Here is an 18,540-nt window from a genome sequence, read left to right as displayed (position 1 = left end):
AAGTTTATTCCTAGGTACTTTATTTTTCTTGTTGCTATAGCAAATATAGCAAATGGGATTTTTTTCCTGATTTCTGATTCTGATATTTCATTGTTGGTGTATAAAAATGCCTTCAATTTCTGAATATTGACTTTGTATCCTGCTGTTTTGCCAAATTCACTTATTAGATTAAGTAGTCTTTTGGTGGAATCTATGGGGTTTTCTATGTATACTATCATGTCATCTGCAAACAATGACAGTTTTACTTCCTCCTTTGTCATTTGGATGCCTTTTATTTCTTTTTCTTGTCTGATTGCTGTAGCTAGGATTTCCAATACCATGTTGAATAGAAGTGGTGAAAGTGGACCCAACCTTGTCTTGAACTACTACCCTTCATGACAGCATGGATGGAACTGGAGAACATTATGCTAAGAGAAATAAGCCAGGGGGTGAAAGACAAACACCATATGATCTCACCTATAAGTGGAACCTAATCAACAAAACAAGCAAGAAAAATATAATCAGCAACATTGAAAGAAAAAACATACTGACAATAATGAGAGGGGAAGTGGGGGGAGGTAACAGGGAAAAGAAGAAGAAGGGTCAAGTCAAGGAACATGTATAAAGGGCCCATGAACAAAACCAAAGTAGGGAAGAATTGAGGGTGGGAGGTGGAGGTGGGTGGGGCAGGGGAAAGTGGTGACAGGAAAATGGAGACAAATGTATTTGAACAATAAAAAAAATAAAAACAGTTAATAAAAAAATAAAAAAAGTTAATAAAAAAATAAAAAAGAAAAAATGATCACAAGATTATAATTTTAGAAATTCTTTAGAGAAAATGTCACCAGATGGGGACCAGGCCTTGAACAGGTCTGCCTCAGGCTGGCCTATAGTGTGTGGGTTCTCGACTTTATGCAGCAAAGATTTTATGCAAGTCCAGGAGATTTTGTGAGTACATTTATTAAAGCTGGGGACAGTGAAACAAAGGAAGGATTAGGAGAAGCAACAGGAGAGAGCCTAGGTGGTGCTTTGCTTTGGCTCCATAGAAACATTATAGGAAAGAAGTGAGCCAAGATGGGGCAGCTGTTAGCTCACTGGGGAGTAAAGGTCACAATGACAGAAGTGAGCCAAGGTGGGGATGCTTTTAGCCTACTGGAAAGTCAGAGAAAAAGGGGGCTGTGGAGACAGGTTCAGAAGGTAAACCTGGATGAGTTGCTGCCGCCCATTGTCCCCCTTGTTGCAAATCTCATGGGGACCCTTTTGAGTTTAGGAGAAGTAAAGTGAAAAGTTCTTGCCCGAGAAAAGGCATGGACATTCTCCAGAGAGAGCCAATACTGGGTCTTTGTCCTGAGGGTTTTTATTTCTCTTCCGCAGGTAAGAATCTTAGGGGAGAGTTTCAGCAGAATAGTCATCATCTTTCTAGGTGTGTTTTATATATGTTGACACATCAAAATGAATACATAGGGGAGTTTGGGATTATTCTTTGGTGGGTTCTATTGTTTTACTTTTGTCTTGGGTCTCTCTGGCTCTAACTGGGTTTTTGGTACTTGCTCGCTGACTTCATCTGTTCCTGGGTTTGGCTGACACAAACGGCATTAATTGTTGGTCCTCTGTCCTTTATCTTACTGACCAAGGTGATTTTTAGTTTTTTAATTCTTTATAGGTTTGAACATACATAAACATTGTTTAAAGATTTTATTTACTTATTTTTATAGAGAGGGGACGGGAGGGAGAAAGAGAGGGAGAGAAACATTGATGTGAGAGAAACATCAACTGGTTGCCACTCCTATCACCCTAACTGGGGACAAAACCCGCGACCCAGACATGTGCCCTGACCAGATATTGAACTGGCGACCTTTCACCCAGAGGGACAACACCCAACTAACTGAGCCACCCTGGTCAGGGCTAAAATTTTTGTTTATTGATTTTTAGAGAGAGAGGAAGGAAGGAAGAGAGAAAGAAATGCCAATTTGTTGTTCCACTTATTTATGCATTCATTGGTTGATTCTTGTATGTCCCCTGACTGGAAATTGAACCCACAACCTTAGCATATGGGGATGATGCTCTAACTGACTGAGATACCAGGCCAGGGCACTGACCAGGGTGATTTCAGCTATTTATTTTCTTGTCAGGGAGAAGTATAACCCATTTGTTCTCAAGTGTCCTTGGTTAGGGAAGATAAGGTCTTGTGATTCACTAGTTGTCTGTGAATTGTTCAAATTATTTGGCCTTGCTTAATTATCTTGTCTTGGTTTCCTCATTCTACTTGCTCAGGAATTTTCCTAGCTTCTTACTCTCTTGCCTCAAAAGAAGATGGTGCCAGGAAAGGAATGCTTTTGTGCTTTTAGAGTCCCAGGTCCTAGCATTATTTCTGCCATAAACTATTGGGCTTCTTCAATCAAGTCACTTTACCTCTGTGGACCTCAACTTTCTCAGCTGTAAAATGAGAATAGTAAGTGTGACCTCTAAGTTTTTTTCAACTCAGCATTGTCTTGAGGTTTAATGAAGTTTAAACAATTTCTATCAGGCAGTGAGACAATGGGCATGAACCAGAGGTAGAACACGTCCAGTGCTGTGCACCACCGGAAATGAAATTGAAATGAAAAATTTCATGACATGAAATTTTCAGTAACTGGCCCTTGGCACTCAAAGAAAAAATGGGTCTCTTCACCCTCTCACCTAGCTGCCTGTAGATTCTAGAAAAATGGCAAAGACCTCAGAGCTTTACAATATTACTTGGAAAGAAATGAGAGATGAAATGAGAAAAAGGAAAGAAAATTCCTGATATAGTGTTTATATGGTAGAAATCGAAGAGTTAATTAGTGAATATGCTTGTGGAAGGCAATGATTGTAGCCCTGGGCTAAGGTCAGTATGCCTTGGTATTGTTTTGAATTCAGGAGTTGAAGTTTCCTGGCAGTCAGGGTCAAGGGAAATCTGATGCCACGTAGAGATACATTGATGGGATGTAGCCATATGACCCAATTTTACAAGAAGATCCAATTGATACTGCTGCAAGAAAAATAAAATTGACAGTCAAAAAGCCCCAGGGGAGGCTTCCAGTCAAGGGGGCAGAACAGGTAAACACTGTGCACACCTCTTCAAACAACCATATCAAAACGACAGCTAGATTATAGAACAACCATCCTGAAGAACGACTTGAAGACTAGCTGAAGAGAACCCTTATAATTAAGGAGATAAAGAAGAAACCATATGGAGACTGGTTGGAGGGGCAGAGATGAGAACCAGACTGGTCCCACACCCATGTGTGGCATTTAAAAAATGAGGGAGATATGTCAGCTGTGGATGTCCCCAATGAGAAGTGAGGTGTCCCAACCCCACATTGAACTCGCAGCCCAGAGCACCAGTGCCCAAAGAGGAGTTCCCACAGCAGCTTGCTCGTCTGCATATCAGCAGGGACTCAGTCCAGGTGAGACAGACAGCTACTGCAGACCCAGGCATCCCCTTAAAGGGCGCAAGCATAGACTCACTTGTTTACAAACACTTGCTCTGAGCTCCAGAGAAGGGACAGCAGCTCAAAAAGCATCAAGAACATACAGGGAGGAAATGAATTATTTAACTTCAGGATGAAAGCTGGAGGGGAAGCTCTCTAAGAAAGTAAAATACTAGCAGTTCCCATTGTTTCTTTGTTGAGCCCTCCACCACTCAGCCTGCAGGTGCAAGTGAGCACCAAATACGAGTCTTCACCAATCTGTTTAACACTGCCCTCACCCCCATTCTAGTGTTTCTCTGAGGCCCCACCTCATCTAATTTATGTACCCTGACACTCTTTCAAAAGCTAATCCATACAAGCTGCCAGCCTGAGCCCATGCTGAAGACTTTCCTAAAATCTCTCAAAGGTCTGCAAACCCCAAACAAGCAGTGGCTGGTCTAGGCATGCCCTGCACATCTTGCTAAGGGGCCCCAAGCCTGTCACTATGGCAGTTGGCCTCAATTCACCACATAACTGCTCCCAGGCACCACTCCAAGCCCAGCACAGGCAGCTACCAACTTCAGATCACTTTGTAGCTTCCGCTAGGTGGTTCACAGCTGGATACAGGTTGCAGCTGACCTTGGCCTGCACTGGAGCCCCTCCCAAGAGTCCCCAGAATTAACATACCTGTGACCAGATTCAGACCACACAGAGCACCACCCAATTAGTGCCACAAATGACACATGCAAAAAGTGGACTTGTCACACACCACAGCCCTGCTAAAGGGAGTCTGGCTTCGTGAAGTCAGATCCTGCATAACACCTTGTTTGCTGTAGCCATGACTAGCCTTCTCAGTCAGCCTGGGAGTAGATCCCCACACACTCTGCGCCAACAGCAATCAAGGCTCAACTCCAACAGGAGAGCACACAAAACCCACTTAAGGGACACTCCTGGAGCACCCAGGTCAAGTGAACAGGGAAACTGCACCACTGAGCCCCACAAAACACCTAGTACGTAAGATCACTCTGCCAAGACTTGGAGATATAGCAGTTCTACCTAATACATAGAAACAAATACAAGGAGGCAGTCAAAATGAGAAGACAAAGAAACACGTCTCAAATGAAAGAATAAGACAAAACTCCCAGAAAAAGAACTCAACAAAATGGAGGCAAGCAATTTACCAGATGTAAAATTCAAAACACTGGTTATGCCCTGACTGATGTGGCTCAGTGTGTTGAGCATCATCCAACAGACCAAGAGGTCATCAGTTTGATTCTCAGTCGGGGCAAATGCCTGGATCACAGGCCAGGTCCCCTGTTGGTGGCATGTGGGAAGCAATGCACTGATGCTTTCCTCCCTCTTCCTGTCTCTCTAAAAATAAATAAATAATAAAATATTTTTTAAAAAGTCACTTAAAAAAACACTGGTTATAAGGATACTCAGTGAACTTAGGAGAAGAATAGATTATCTCAATGAGAATTTTAACAAAGAGATAGGAAACATTTAAAAAGGATATAGAAAACATAAAAAAGAACCAGTCAGAAATGAAGAAAACAATAACCAAAATGAAGCATTCATTAGATGTGATCAATAGCTGATGAGATGAAGCAGAGGATCAAACTGGCAATTTAGAAGACAAGGTAGTGAAAAATACCCAATCAGAGTAGCAAAAAGAAAAGAAGAATTTAAATAAATGAGGATAGTTTAAGGGACCTCAGGGATAACATTAAGTGTAACAACATTTGCATCATTGGGGTACCAGAAGGAGGAGAGAGAGAATAAGGGATTGAAAACCCCTTATTATTTGAAGAAATAATAACTGAAAATTTCCCTAACCTGGAGAAGAAAATAGACATAAGTTCAGGAACTGCAAAGAATCCCAAACAAGATGAAACCAAAGAGGACCATACCAAGACACATTATAATGTAAATGCCAAAGGTTAAAGATGAAGACTCGTAAAAGCAGTAAAAGAAAAGCAAACTGCTAGTTACCTGCAAGGGACCACCCACAAGACTGTCAACTGATTTCTCAACAGAAACTTCACAGGCCAGAAGGAATTGGCCCAAAATATTCAAAGTAATGAAAAGTAAGGAGCTACAAAAAAGATTACTCTACCCAGCAAGGCTATCATTTATAATTGAAGAACAGGTAGAGAGCTTCCTAGACAAGAAAAAGCTGAAAGAGTTCATCACCACCAAGCTAGTGTTACAGGAAATGTGAAAGGGACTTCACTAAGAAGAAGAAAGTATGAGTAAGAAAATATTGCAAAGAAAATAAACTCCGCAAAGGCAAACACATAATAAAAGCAGTGGGTAAACCAACACTAAAGTTAGTATAAAGATTAAAAAGCAACAGTAGGAAGATCAATAATAAATTAAAGGATATACACAAATACATATACAAAAGAAATAAAATAATGACAGAAACAAACATGGAGGGGTGATTTAAAGATGTGATTATAGAACTTAAATGATGACCAACTTAAACTGTTATAAAGATAGCTTGGTATATATGAAGCATGTGATAACCACAAACCAAAAATCTACAAGAGTTATGCAAGAAATAAAGAGAAAGGACTCCAAATACAATAGTACAGAGTGTCATCAACATACAAGAGAAGAGAGCAAGAGAATAGAAAGGAAAAGAGAGGAACTAAAAAAATCAGAAAACAGTTAATAAAATAGCATTAACTACATACCTATGTAAATGAATCAAATGTTCTAATGAGAAGAGGAATGGATAAAGGAGAGGTGGTACATATATACAATGGAATATTAGTCATAAAAAAGAATAAGTCTTACCATTTGCTAAACATGGGTGGACCTAGAGGGTATTATGCTAAATGAAATAGTTTCGGCAGAGAAAGACAAGTACCATATGATTTCACTTATATGTGGATCTGAAAAACAAAATAAATGAACAAGCAAGAAAAAAGCAAACTCATAAATACAGAGAACAAACTGATGGTTGCCATATGGGAGGGGATTTTGGGGAGGTTGGGTAAAAAAGGTGAAGAGAATAAGAAATGCAAATTGGCTGTTATGAAATAGTCACAGAGATGTAAAGTACAACTTAGGGAATATAGTAAATAGTATTGCAATAACTATATATGTTGTCAGGTGGGTGCAAGACTTATCAGGGTGGTCACTTTGTAAATTATATAACTATCCAACCACTATTATGTACAGCTGAAACTAATAAAACATTGATTGGCAACTGTAATTGAAAAATAAAGAAATTTTTAAAGCCCCAGGGCAAATGTGGATGCTGTTCAGGATAAACTTGAATTAGTATTTAGAACAATTGGTTGGGAACCAAAAAGCATGGCAAGAACTATAGATGAACACAACTATACAAAGAAGCCTTTTGTTTTGAGGAACTTACGGTGACAAACCCACAGAACACCCTGCCAGATCTAGGGGTGCTGTCAGCAGGATGCTGAAATTTAACATGACCAAGGTAGACTTGAAAATCTTGACTTTCGGGAAATATTTTTGCACATGCATTACAACTGTTCAACAAAAATATGAGAGCTTTGTTTGGGTTTAAGTGCATGCAAGTTATAATGCTTCTGACCAAAAGCAATGATATGAAATATGTTCATTGGGCAGCTAATCAAATAACAGTTTATCAGTTTGTAGTTTGAAATAAGAAGGAAACCAAATACTCCCTTTCACTAGTCAAAGACACGTTGTAAACACTGTAACTCTTAGTTTTAAGGTTTCACAGGCCCTTTCACATTAGATTTCACAACAGCTCAGTTGAATTTATTGGTCTCTAACTTACTATGTGCGGGTCATGTTTTCTTATCCACTCAGCTACCCTATGTCTTTTGATTGGAGCATTTAATCCATGTACATTTAAAGTTATTATTGATAGGTACTTATTAATTTTTCCCCTTGTACCTGTGTTCCCCTCTCTTTCACTCTTTTTCTTCATCTTCCTAAAGCAGTCCCTTCAGCATATCTTGCAATGTTGGTGTGGTGGAGGTGTATTCTTTTAGACTCTTTTGTCTGGGAAACTCCTTATTTTGCCTTCCATTTTAATGGAGAGCCTTGCTGGATAGAGCAGTCTTGGTTGCAGGCCTCTGCTTTTCATTACTTGGAATATTTCTTGCCATTCCCTTCTGGCTTGCAGTGTTCTGTTGAGAAGTCAGCTGCTAGCTGTGTTAGGGCTCCTTTCTATGTTATTACCTGTTTCCCCCTTGCTTCCTTTATTCCTTGCTTCCTTGATTCCTTGCTTCCTTTATTCTCTGTTTGTCTTTGATATTTGCCATTTTAATGATGATGTGTCTTGGAGTGGGCCTCATTGGGTTGCTCTTGAATGGAACCCTCTGTGCTTCCTGGACTTGTGTGACTTTTACTGTCCTCCAATTAGGGAAGTTTTCCAGCATTAATTTTCAAACAGGTTCTCTATCCCTTCCTCCTCTTCTTCTCCTTCTGGTATCCCTATTATATGGATACTGTTACATTTCAGGTTGTCCTGCATTTCCCTCAGTGCCTCTTCATTCTTTTCTAGTCTTTTTTTATTTTCTTGCTCTTTCTGGGAGCTTTTTTCTACCTTGTCCTCCAGCTTGCTGATTCGAACCTCTGCTTCATCTAGCCTGCTTTTGATTCCTTCTACTATGTTCTTCAATTCAGAAATTGTATTTTTCATTTCCTCTTGCCTCTTATCGATAGTTTCTATGTCCTTTTTCATGCTTATATAGTTTGCAGTAAGTTTCTTGTAGTTGCTCTGTAGTTTTTTGTAGTTCTCTCTGAGCTCACTGAGCTCACTGAACTTCCTTAAATGTTGTTTTCAACTCAGTATCTGATAGTTTACTTGCCTCTACTTCATTTAGTTCTCTTTCCGGGGATTTCTCCTTTCCCTTCTACTGGGGGGTGTTCCTTTGTCTTCCCATTATTTGTGAGACTCTTCTTTTTTGCTTCTGCTTCTTAAATTGATCTGTCTTGACTTCCTGACTTTGTGGTGTGAACTTCTGTGGTAGGAGACTGCTGTTTTTTCTTTCTGGATCTGCCTCTTATTATGTCAGATGTTGACCCTTCTGACATTAGGCAGTCTCTTCAAGACTTCCAGGAATCTACCTGGCCTGTAACTTACTAAAGGTTCAATGTTATTTATACCAACTCTCTGCTGATGAGGCAGTGATGTGTGTGTGTGTGTGTGTGTGTGTGTGAGTGTGTGTGTGTGTGTGTGTGTGTGTGTGTGAGAGAGAGAGAGAGAGAGACAGACAGACAGACACAGAGAGAGAGAATAAATGATTTAACACCATCTTATCTGTATGCCCGAAGCATAAATGCTCTCCATTGCTTTTATGTTAGTAAGGATGGCTTATAATTTAATGGCTTAATTGGCGCAAGCCTCAGGGTAATCACTGATCAAATTCTTATTAATTTGTTTTGTGTATATTTCTATAAAGAATTGTACTCTTGGCCATACTGAGATTTTTGGTTATGATATAGAACAGCAATTTTCAACCTTTTTTCATCTCATGGCACACATAATTTCTAAAATTCTGTAGTGCACCAAAAAAATTTTTTTTTGCCAATCTGACAGAAAAAGATACAATTTTGATTCATTCACACCCGACAGTTAGTGTGTTGACTGTTGTCACTTTTTTAACTTTACAGTCTAAGGGGTAAGAGGTCAGTGCCCCTCACTAAACAGTTAGGTATTGCATGTTTTAAAAATTCTTGAAACTCACTGGTTAAAATCACTGATATTGAATTACCCAGAGCCTTTCAGTTTTATCATACACAGTGATGCTTGCTTTCCCTTACATAATGCCCCCTTCTATAACTACAGATTAGAAATTGAGACTTTTGAAAGAACCATTAAAAGAGCCTCAGTAAAAGACTGTATCTAGTATTCCTAACTGTTAATAGTACAGGAACTAGTACTATGGGTACAACTTCCCAGTGTAGGCTAATATCACTGCCTTAGACAGACATTTGTCAGACTGTACAAGTGGCTGCAACTTGTACAAAAATTCTTGCAAGGATTTTCAGGACTATTTTACCCAAAAGCTGATTACTGTGTGGAAGTAGATTATCCCAAGATCAATAAAACATGAACTAATTACTAGGGCTAAATGGACCAAGAGAGCTAATCACATTGTAGTTAATGTTTTCTTTTTAGTGTGTATATGAGAAGATCCATTTTCTTTTTAATATATACTGACTCCTCAATTTAACAGTGTCTGTTGTACAAACTGGAGTGAAACATTGTTTAAGTGGCATTTGTGCCAACTGAGTCTTTGGATTAGTCAAAAAACATCCTGTGGAAATCTTACTATAGATTGTAAACCATTAGGAAACTTTAAAAATAATGATTCTATAGAAAATAATATGTATTGATTGGCCTACAAAACTACTCAGCACAATGTAATTGATTAATATTATGGAAAGTGCCTTTATTAATTTCCTTTACTTCTCATGATCTGGTAGTTACTTAGAAATAACCAATAAGAATCCTTGCACTTCCCACCAGAACACAAGTAGATATAATATATTGTAACCATGACTATGTCACAAATCTTGTTTAATTTGGTGTGCAAACCCTTTATAAAAAATAAGAGCCATACTTCACGTATAGAAATGATTCCTATAAAGTCCACTTAGGAAAATGGCCTCTTTCTTGGTATATGGCTTATGGAATTTCAGACTTACAGATACTAAAAGATGCCCTTTGCACCAACATGTATACACATCATGCTCTACAGTTGAGAATATAAACATATCTAAAACCCGAGGTAAATGGGGTTATCATGTTTGGCTTTGGTCCAGCAAAAAGATGAAAACTTAGACATTTCTTGTAAGCCTGGACTCTAAAAGAAACAACCTCCTCCATAAAAGACACAACCTCCTCCATTTTTCTTTAAGTATAGTACATGAATTATGTACTCTGTGTATGTGACATGTATCTATATGGATTCCCTTATCAAATATGTTATAATGCATTATAATTATTATTCTTTTTTAAGGTTATATTTATTTATTTTTAGAGAGAGGGGAAAGGAGAGAGAAAGAGAAGGAGAGAAACATGGATGTGCAAGAGAAACATCAACTGGTTGCCTCTTACATGCCCCCACCTAAGGACCCGGCCCACAACCCAGGCTTGTGCCCTAAGAATTGAACTGGTGCCTTTTCAGTCCACAGGCAGGAGCTCAATCTTGCTGAGCCACACTAGCCAGGGCTACAGTCATTATTCTTTTTTTAAGAAATTTTTTAATTTATTTATTTTTAAAGAGGGGAAAGGAGGGAGAAAGAGAGGGAGAGAAACATTAATGTGTGGCTGCCTCTGGTTCGCCACCAACTGGGGACCTGACCTGCAACCCAGGCATGTGCCCTGACTAGGAATCGAAATGGCGATCCTTTGGTTCACAGGCTGGCATTCAATCCACTGAGCCACACCAGCCATGGCTACAATCATTCTGTTTGCTGTTCCAATGGTCTCTAATTTGACCACAAGATCTCTTCAAACTGGCTTCTGTGACCTTTTGACATGTCCCTACTAATCTTTGGGCACATCTTGTATTTTTACTTCCCCAACCCTAAAGCAGGCAAGGAATCCTAATTTCCTTTATTTTTTAAAAATTTTTATTTATTTATTTATTTTTCAAATACATTTTTCAAAATACATTTTTCAAATGTCTCTCCCTTCCCCCTACCACCTTCCCTTGCTCCCTCCCCCCTCCCTCCCTCAATTCTTCCCCTTTGGTTTTGTCCATGAGACCTTGCTACACGTTCCCCGACCCTCCCATTCCCTTCCTTTTCCCCCAGAATCCTAATTTCTTTTAGAGGAAAATGGTATTTAGAAACGAAGTACTAAATATGCTCACTGTTTCCAGATCCTATCAGTGGGTATCATGAGTTCATATGGATATTTCCAATTCCAATCCAACATCATAAAGTTCTTCAGCTTTTCCCATTTCATATTTTGTTCTCCTTCTCCCAAGCTGATAACCTTGATTCCTGACAGTATCAATGTTTTCACTAATTTCCTCTATCCTACAATACACACAAAACAGCTTAACAATTATTATACTAATTCCACTACCAAAAATAAACTTCCTAAGTAAAGTTCAAGATGTGCTTAGGATATACCCCACTATGGGTATAAAGAAAAACACTGCCTTCAAAATTTATTTGAATTAATTATATTCTATGTGTTTATACCGTCATTTCATATATAATTAAATTAATTTGTCCTGCTTTTATTTCTCATTTTTAAGGTTAGCTTTTTCAGTCTCTTTTGGAATATGTAAAACATTGACATGGCTTAACAAATAAAAACTGAATTAAAATACACTTTAAAAAAGCCCCTCCCATCTCTATATCTTAGACTCCATTCCCATGCATCTCTAGATTAAAAATTGTCATTATTTTTTTACCTATCCTGCCTGCAAAACCACCTTATCTATTTCTCCTTTTCCTTACACAAAAGATAGTATGCTGTGTAACACTCTTTGGTGCTCTGCATTTTTTCACATAAAAAATATTTTGGAAGTAACTCCATATTGGTTCATAGAGATATTCCTCCTGTTTATGGTTGTATGTATTGGTCATCCTTAAATGTGGGAAATGGGATACAATTATTATGAAATCATTAACCCTTGTGGTCAAACCCTCATTTCACCGACAAGCCTTAAGAGGAGGAAGGTGGTTTTGAGAACCATTTAAAGGAGAGTAAGAGGGTGGGGATAGATCTCTAAAGAACTACCTGTTAAACGACCCATGTGTGGGAGAACGCTGTTCAGCCCACTTCCTAAGCCCCCTTGTCTGCTCTGTGATATTATCAGAACTCTGGCACCCTCTCAGAGTTCTCTCCCTAAAGAGGCTCTCCCTCCCCTTCTCCAGCTAAATTGCCTCCGCATTGGCATCCGAAGCATTTTTCATTTTTTCCTCATTTTCTTTCTTTTTTAAACATAAGAAACACATGAATATATTCTCTTGGTAAGCAACATAATACAAAAGGTAGAGGGGGAAAATTCAATCTCTTTCCCCCATACTAACTTCCCTAAGAGCAACCACTGTTAGCAGGACATAAACCACAGCTGTGGCTTATTTATAATCATCCACTGAATCTAACAAGTATACTTACTCTAAGGCAGTGGTCCCCAGCCTTTTTGGCACTGGGGACTGGTTTTGTGGAAGACAATTTTTCCATGGACCAGGGGGTCGGGGAGATAGTTTCAGGATGATTCATTACATTTATTTTGCATTTTATTTCTATTATTATGACATTGTAATATATAATGAAATAATTTTGCAACTCACCATAATGCAGAATCAGTGAAAACCCTGAGCTTGTTTTCCTGCAACTACGCAGCCCCATCTGGAGGTGAAGGGAAACAGTGACACCTAAAGTGAGTTGCTTATGTGCGGTCTATTCTGTATCCCATTCTGGTTGCTGTCACTGCAGAAAACCCTGCTTCACAAAGATAGGATGTGGGGAGTGGAAGCAGGCTTCTCAGTGCTTTTGTGGCAATCTCAGCATATTCCATCTTGACTTTAATCCAGAACATATGGAGATTTGACGTTGTCTCACATACTTTTAAGGCCACTGTCATTTGTAGTCTTCAGCAGTTGACCCTCTTCTAGCACGGACAAAGTCGATTGACCTGACTTATTCACAAATGAGTCACGGATGCATTCCTTCCCAGTTCAGGAGTCTTTTGTGGTGGGAAGTAATGCTCAACCTCTTTTGAAAGCTGAGATAGGTGATCAGGCACCAGCTGGGAGAAAGAAGGCCCTGGCTCAGTCTCTTTCAAAATCTCTGCTAATGTTTGAAATGTCAAAAATCCCAATGTTCACTCATTGCCCCCATAATTGCAGTTTGGCTTTGGATGCAGCCACTTTATCTGCCAACTTGATCACAGTTGTCATTCTCCCCTGAAGTAACAGTTGGAGTTCACTGAGCAGGTTGAATATGTCACACAAGTAAGCAAGTTTTGCGACCCATTCTGTGTCGCTGAGATGTGCTGCCAGTGGTGACTGTTTTTCTAAAAGTAATCTCTGGAGCGGCTCTTATAACTCAAAAACTCTGGCCAGCAGTCTGCCTTTAGAAAGCCATCTCACTTCTGTGTATAAGGGAAGACATTTGTGTTGAGAACCGTCCAGCCTGGTTTCAGAGACTGCAGCTTCACCAACAGGCAAGAGGACCCCAAGGCTAGAGCTGAGCAAAGAGTCCTTGGAAAAATAGGCCACTGAGGAGACAAAACCTGTTGCCCTGGCAGGGGTGCAGCCCCAGCCTCCTCACATCACCCTGCTTGGCCCCAGAGGATGGCTGATTAGTCAATGATTAGTAAGACCCCCCAATGGCAGGGACAACCTAAGACAGACACAGTCACATAGGGGCCATCAGGGAAGGACTTGGGGGACATGGAGAAGGGGCTAAAGACCTTCACCCCTTGGCTTTGTCAAGGCTGGAGTCCTCATTCTATCTGAAAGAAGTCTCCTTATCTCTTGGCTGCTCTGCTCCACCCACCTGACTCAGGCTTGATACAATACTAGAGGCAGGTACAACCCTGATCTGGATCAGGCAGTTCCCAGGGGCAATTAGGCCTGGGAAAGGAATGCATTAAATCCTATGAAACTTACTTTGCTAAGAATGCTCTCCAGTTAATGAGTTACTCATGTTCGGGGTCCGAGCATAGGATGAGTTTATTTTCCCAGGTTTTAGGGCTGAATAGGTGTCACCCTGTCTACCAGACCATGACCTGAGACAAATCTCTCTGTTCCTTCCATTGTTATCTATGATCTCTATCTGTTTTCTGTAAATATAGCCTTTAGGCATTGATTGATAAGTTTTGCATGCATGCTGTATGCCCCTGTGCATATGGTTCTCAATAAAAGCCACTTCAAGTGAAGGGCTGGGGCATTCCTCACTGGAGGGAATTGCCACCCCCTCTCCTGACAGGCAAATCATGTCTGGTATGACTTATTTCTTCACCCACAGTGGCACGGGGCACTCTGCAGGATGGGGTGTCCCCCCTCACATGTGAACTCTATGTCAACCTCTTCACAGAGTTGCGTGAACAGATGTGAGTTAAGGGCATGTACTTTAATGTGGTTGATAACTTCAATCACATCCTGCAAAACGTTGTTAAGTTCAGGTGACATTTTACAGCTAGCCAGCATTTCTCTATGGATGACACAGTACATAGACTCACATTCAGAAGCCACCTCTTTGACCTGAGTAGTGAAACCAGAAAGCCCTCTAGTCATGGCAGCTGCTCTGTCCATGCATATACCGGCACAAAATGACCAATTCAGTTTCCCTGATATGTAATCCTTCAAAGACTTGAATAGTTCTGTAGCTGTGGTGTTGGTTGGCAATGAAAGTGCATACAGCATATCCTCATGCACATCCTTCTGAAAAACATATTGCACAAAACAAGCATTGTTGCCTTGTTCTCAACATTGGTAGACTCATCAACCTGGTTGTGTACCATGGTGACTTATTAATCCTCTCTAAAAATTGTGCCTCAGTATCCTCTGCTATTTCATCAATTCATCTAGTTATGGTGCTAGCTGAAAGATGAACATGTGCCACCTTTTGAACTGAAGCCTCTCCTAAAAGTTCATGACAAATATCCTTAGCAGCAGGCAGGATCAACTCTTCACCAACCGTAAGGACTTCTTAGTTTTTGCAATGCAGTTAGCCACTAAGAATGATGCTCTCATTGGATGAAGTGGTGGCCTTCAATAACTGCTCCTGTTCTTCATGGTCACATATTTTTCTTTTAAAAAACACCAGAGGCTTATCTTTTAATGCAGGGTGCTTTGTCTCCATGTGCTGAAGCAGTTTGGAGAATTTCATGGCTTTTTGGATAGCCGGTCACCATGTATTATACAAAGCAGGCTTGGAGAATGTGGATCACCTGTTGCAATGAACCTGTAATTTAAATAGGACTCGGTATTTTCTGTTAAGTGTAGCTTTCTTTTTGTTGGCGGTCTTAGAGTCTTCTGCTGTCTCATCATTAGGGCTTTCCCTCTTTTGAAAGAAGCTCTCCAGCCTCATTTGTTTTTTACTCATTTTGGCTAGAGTTAGCATGTGGCCTTACCAAAACTGTGACTGAGACATGTGTGCAGTGCAGGGACGAGGCACAGACAGAGTGGTAATAAAATAATGGGTGGGACACACGCTGACTAAAATGTCGGATTGTGACTTAAAGCCTGCTACCAGATGCATCTATACAATTGAAGCACATCAACTCACTTGCCACTATACAGCCTGCCACCAGCGTAATTGTCACATGCCATTCACTGATAGTTTTGATATGAGTCGCAAGCATTTGATTTATTATAGTCTCTGTGTAGTCAAACCTCTCACTAATGATAATCTGTATTTGCAGCCGTTCCCCAGTGCTAGCATCTCTGCCTCAGTTCCACATCAGATCATCAAGCATTAGATTCTAATGAGGAGCACGCAGCCTAGATCCCTCACATGTGCAGTTCACAGTAGCATTCATGCTCCTACGAGAATGTAATGCCACACTATTCTGGCAGGAGGTGGAGCTCAAGCGATAATGCCAGCGATGGGGGAGCAGCTGTAAATACAGATGAAACTTTGCTCGCTGGTCCACTGCTCACCTCCTGCTGTGTGGCCTGGTTCCCTATAATCCTTAAAATAATGCCATAGTAATTATGCCATGGTAAAATTAGGCCATGGTAATAAGGCAAAGATGTTCACTCTTGCCACTCCTATCAATATTGTACTGGAAGTTTTACCCAGGGCAATAAGGCAAGAAAAAGAAATAAAAAACATCCACCTTAGAAAGGAAAACATAAAAGTGTCCATAAATCACAGACAATATAATGGCCCACATAGAAAATCCCAAGGAATCTGGGGGGGGGGGGCGGTGCAAAACTACTATAACTAATTAATGAGATGCAGAATAAAAGGTCAACATACAAAAAACTAAATGTATTTCTATGTACTAGCAATTTAAAAACTGAAAACAAAAAAATTAAAAACAATGTCATTTAAAATAGTTCTCCCCCCAAAAAATACTTAAATATAAATCTAACATAACATGTACAGGATCTGTAAGTAACAACTGATAAAGAACTAATAAAAGAACACCTGGAGAAGTGGAGAAACATTGTGTTCCTGGTTTAGAAGACTCATCAAAGAAAGATCTATATTCTCCCCAAAATGATTTATAGTTTTAATACAACACCAATCAAAATACAGGCACAAGATTTTAGCTGTAAACAAATTCTTGTTTGTGAGTGGGGGTCTCAAAGGCAAAAAAACACCTAAAAGAACTAAAAATATTTTTGTAAAAGAAAAAGTAATCACACTACTCAATTTTATGACATTATAAAGCTACAGTTAGTAAAATACATATTGGCCAAGAGGTAGGCACACAGATCAATTGAATTAAAGGAATAGAGGGTTCTGAAGCACAATCACAAGACAGGGCCATTTGATTATTACAAAGGTGTAAAGGCAATTCAGTGAAGAAAGACTTCTTTTTCTTTCTTCAACAAATTGTGTTGAAATAATTGGACATTCATGTGAATAAAAATTCCACCTAAACCTCACAACTTATACAAAATTAACTGAAAGTAGAGCACAGATTAAATGTAAAACGTAAAAATAGAAAATTTATAGAAAACATATTAGTAAGGCTTCATGACATGTGGTTAAGCAGTGTTCTTAAGTATGACACTAAACTCATAATCCATTACAGAGAACATGAATAAATTGGACTTCAATGAAAATATTTGCTTTGCAAAAGGAGAATAAAAAGCTACAGTTTGAGAGAAAAAAACTAGCAAGTCACAAATCTGACAAAGGACTTATGACCAGAATATATTAAAAATCTTAAAATTAACAATAAGGAAACAACAACAAAAAAATAGGCAAAAGACATGGACATTTCAGTAGAGAATGATGACAACCCAGTAAGCCACAACAGTCAGGGCGTAGCACCTTTATTTGTAATAGCCAAAACTAGAATCATAAAATATCCTTCATCAGCCTAATTGACAGACAAACTGCAGTATACCTACTAGATGGAATACTCTGCAATAAAAAGGAACAAACTTGAACAACTTGGACAAATCTCAAAGTCAGTGTGCTGAGTAAAAGAAGCTAGTCCAGAAAGAATGCTCTTATTCTGATGACATTCGCAAAAAGGTAGAACTATCGTGATTCATGGATTAGTAGTTGCCAGGGTTTATGATTGTGGTAAGATGTGGCTATAACGAGAACACAAGGAATATTTTTGTGGAGATGAAACTGTTATGTATTCTGATTATGGTGATGACTACAACATATCTACACGTGTTAAAATTGATGGAGAATTTTTTACCAAAAGAAAAGAAAAAGTTACTATCACTATAAGGTAATTAAAACATCAGTAGAAGTCATATATTACAGACTGAGCAAGCTGATGATGAAAAGCAGAGATTTTGCCTTTTACCTATCAGTTCAGTTGCCCAAAATGTTCAGGGTTCGCTTTCCAAGGCAATGCTAGATGCTTTTTCTTCAGAGCCTTACGCATAATTTTAAGTTGGTTCCAGGTGCACGGTCTCCGTGGCCACCTTTCCTTCCATGCCGCCTAATTAGGCCCTTGCGCTGTCTTTGCCTCGTTTATTGGGGAAAACTCGGGCGCTGCAGATCCTGCGCTTGATGACTTGCAGCGTTTCCTCAAGGTTAGGCGGGCCTCCTCCCTCTGCCAGGTAATGCCGCTGGGAGTACCCGCCAGACGGGGCCTCAAGAGCCTCATTCAACTGTCTGGTGCGTTATGGATGTCTGCAATTGGTTCAATTCCCAGTCATGCTTGGGTTGCAGGTCAGGTCACCAGTAGGGCACGCGGGAGAGGCAACCACACATTGATGTTTCTATCCCTCTCTTCCTTCCTCACCCTCTCTCTAAAAATAAATAAAATCTTAAAAAAAAAAAAAAAAAAAGTTCCGGGTCTCCGATTTCAAAGCAGGGAATCACACAATATTGTCAGTGTTGATGGGGATTTAAAGAGGAAAATAGCGAGTAGGGTAACGTCATTAAGTGGATTCGAGCCCAGGTTGCTGGGGGCATAGTATTAACCACTGTACAATTACCGCGTGCCACTAACAACCTACAGTGCTGTAGGTGAGTGCTAGGGGCACAGGT

The 18,540-nt window shown here is 39.7% G+C and overlaps 1 pseudogene; it reads left to right on the top strand.

Moving 5' to 3' along the window:
* Nucleotides 1-1,092: 1,092 nt before the first annotated feature.
* LOC129062108 (ER membrane protein complex subunit 2-like) lies at nt 1,093-7,108 on the top strand (annotated as a pseudogene).
* The last annotated feature ends 11,432 nt before the right edge of the window (nt 7,109-18,540 follow it).

This window comes from Pteronotus mesoamericanus, unplaced genomic scaffold (assembly GCF_021234165.1).
Source record: "Pteronotus mesoamericanus isolate MK-2021 breed Mesoamerican mustached bat unplaced genomic scaffold, CSHL_Meso_final scaffold_705, whole genome shotgun sequence".
Classification (NCBI taxonomy): Eukaryota; Metazoa; Chordata; class Mammalia; order Chiroptera; family Mormoopidae; genus Pteronotus; species Pteronotus mesoamericanus.
The sequence above is the reverse complement of the archived record's forward strand: the minus strand, read 5'-3'. Positions and strand labels throughout refer to the sequence as shown.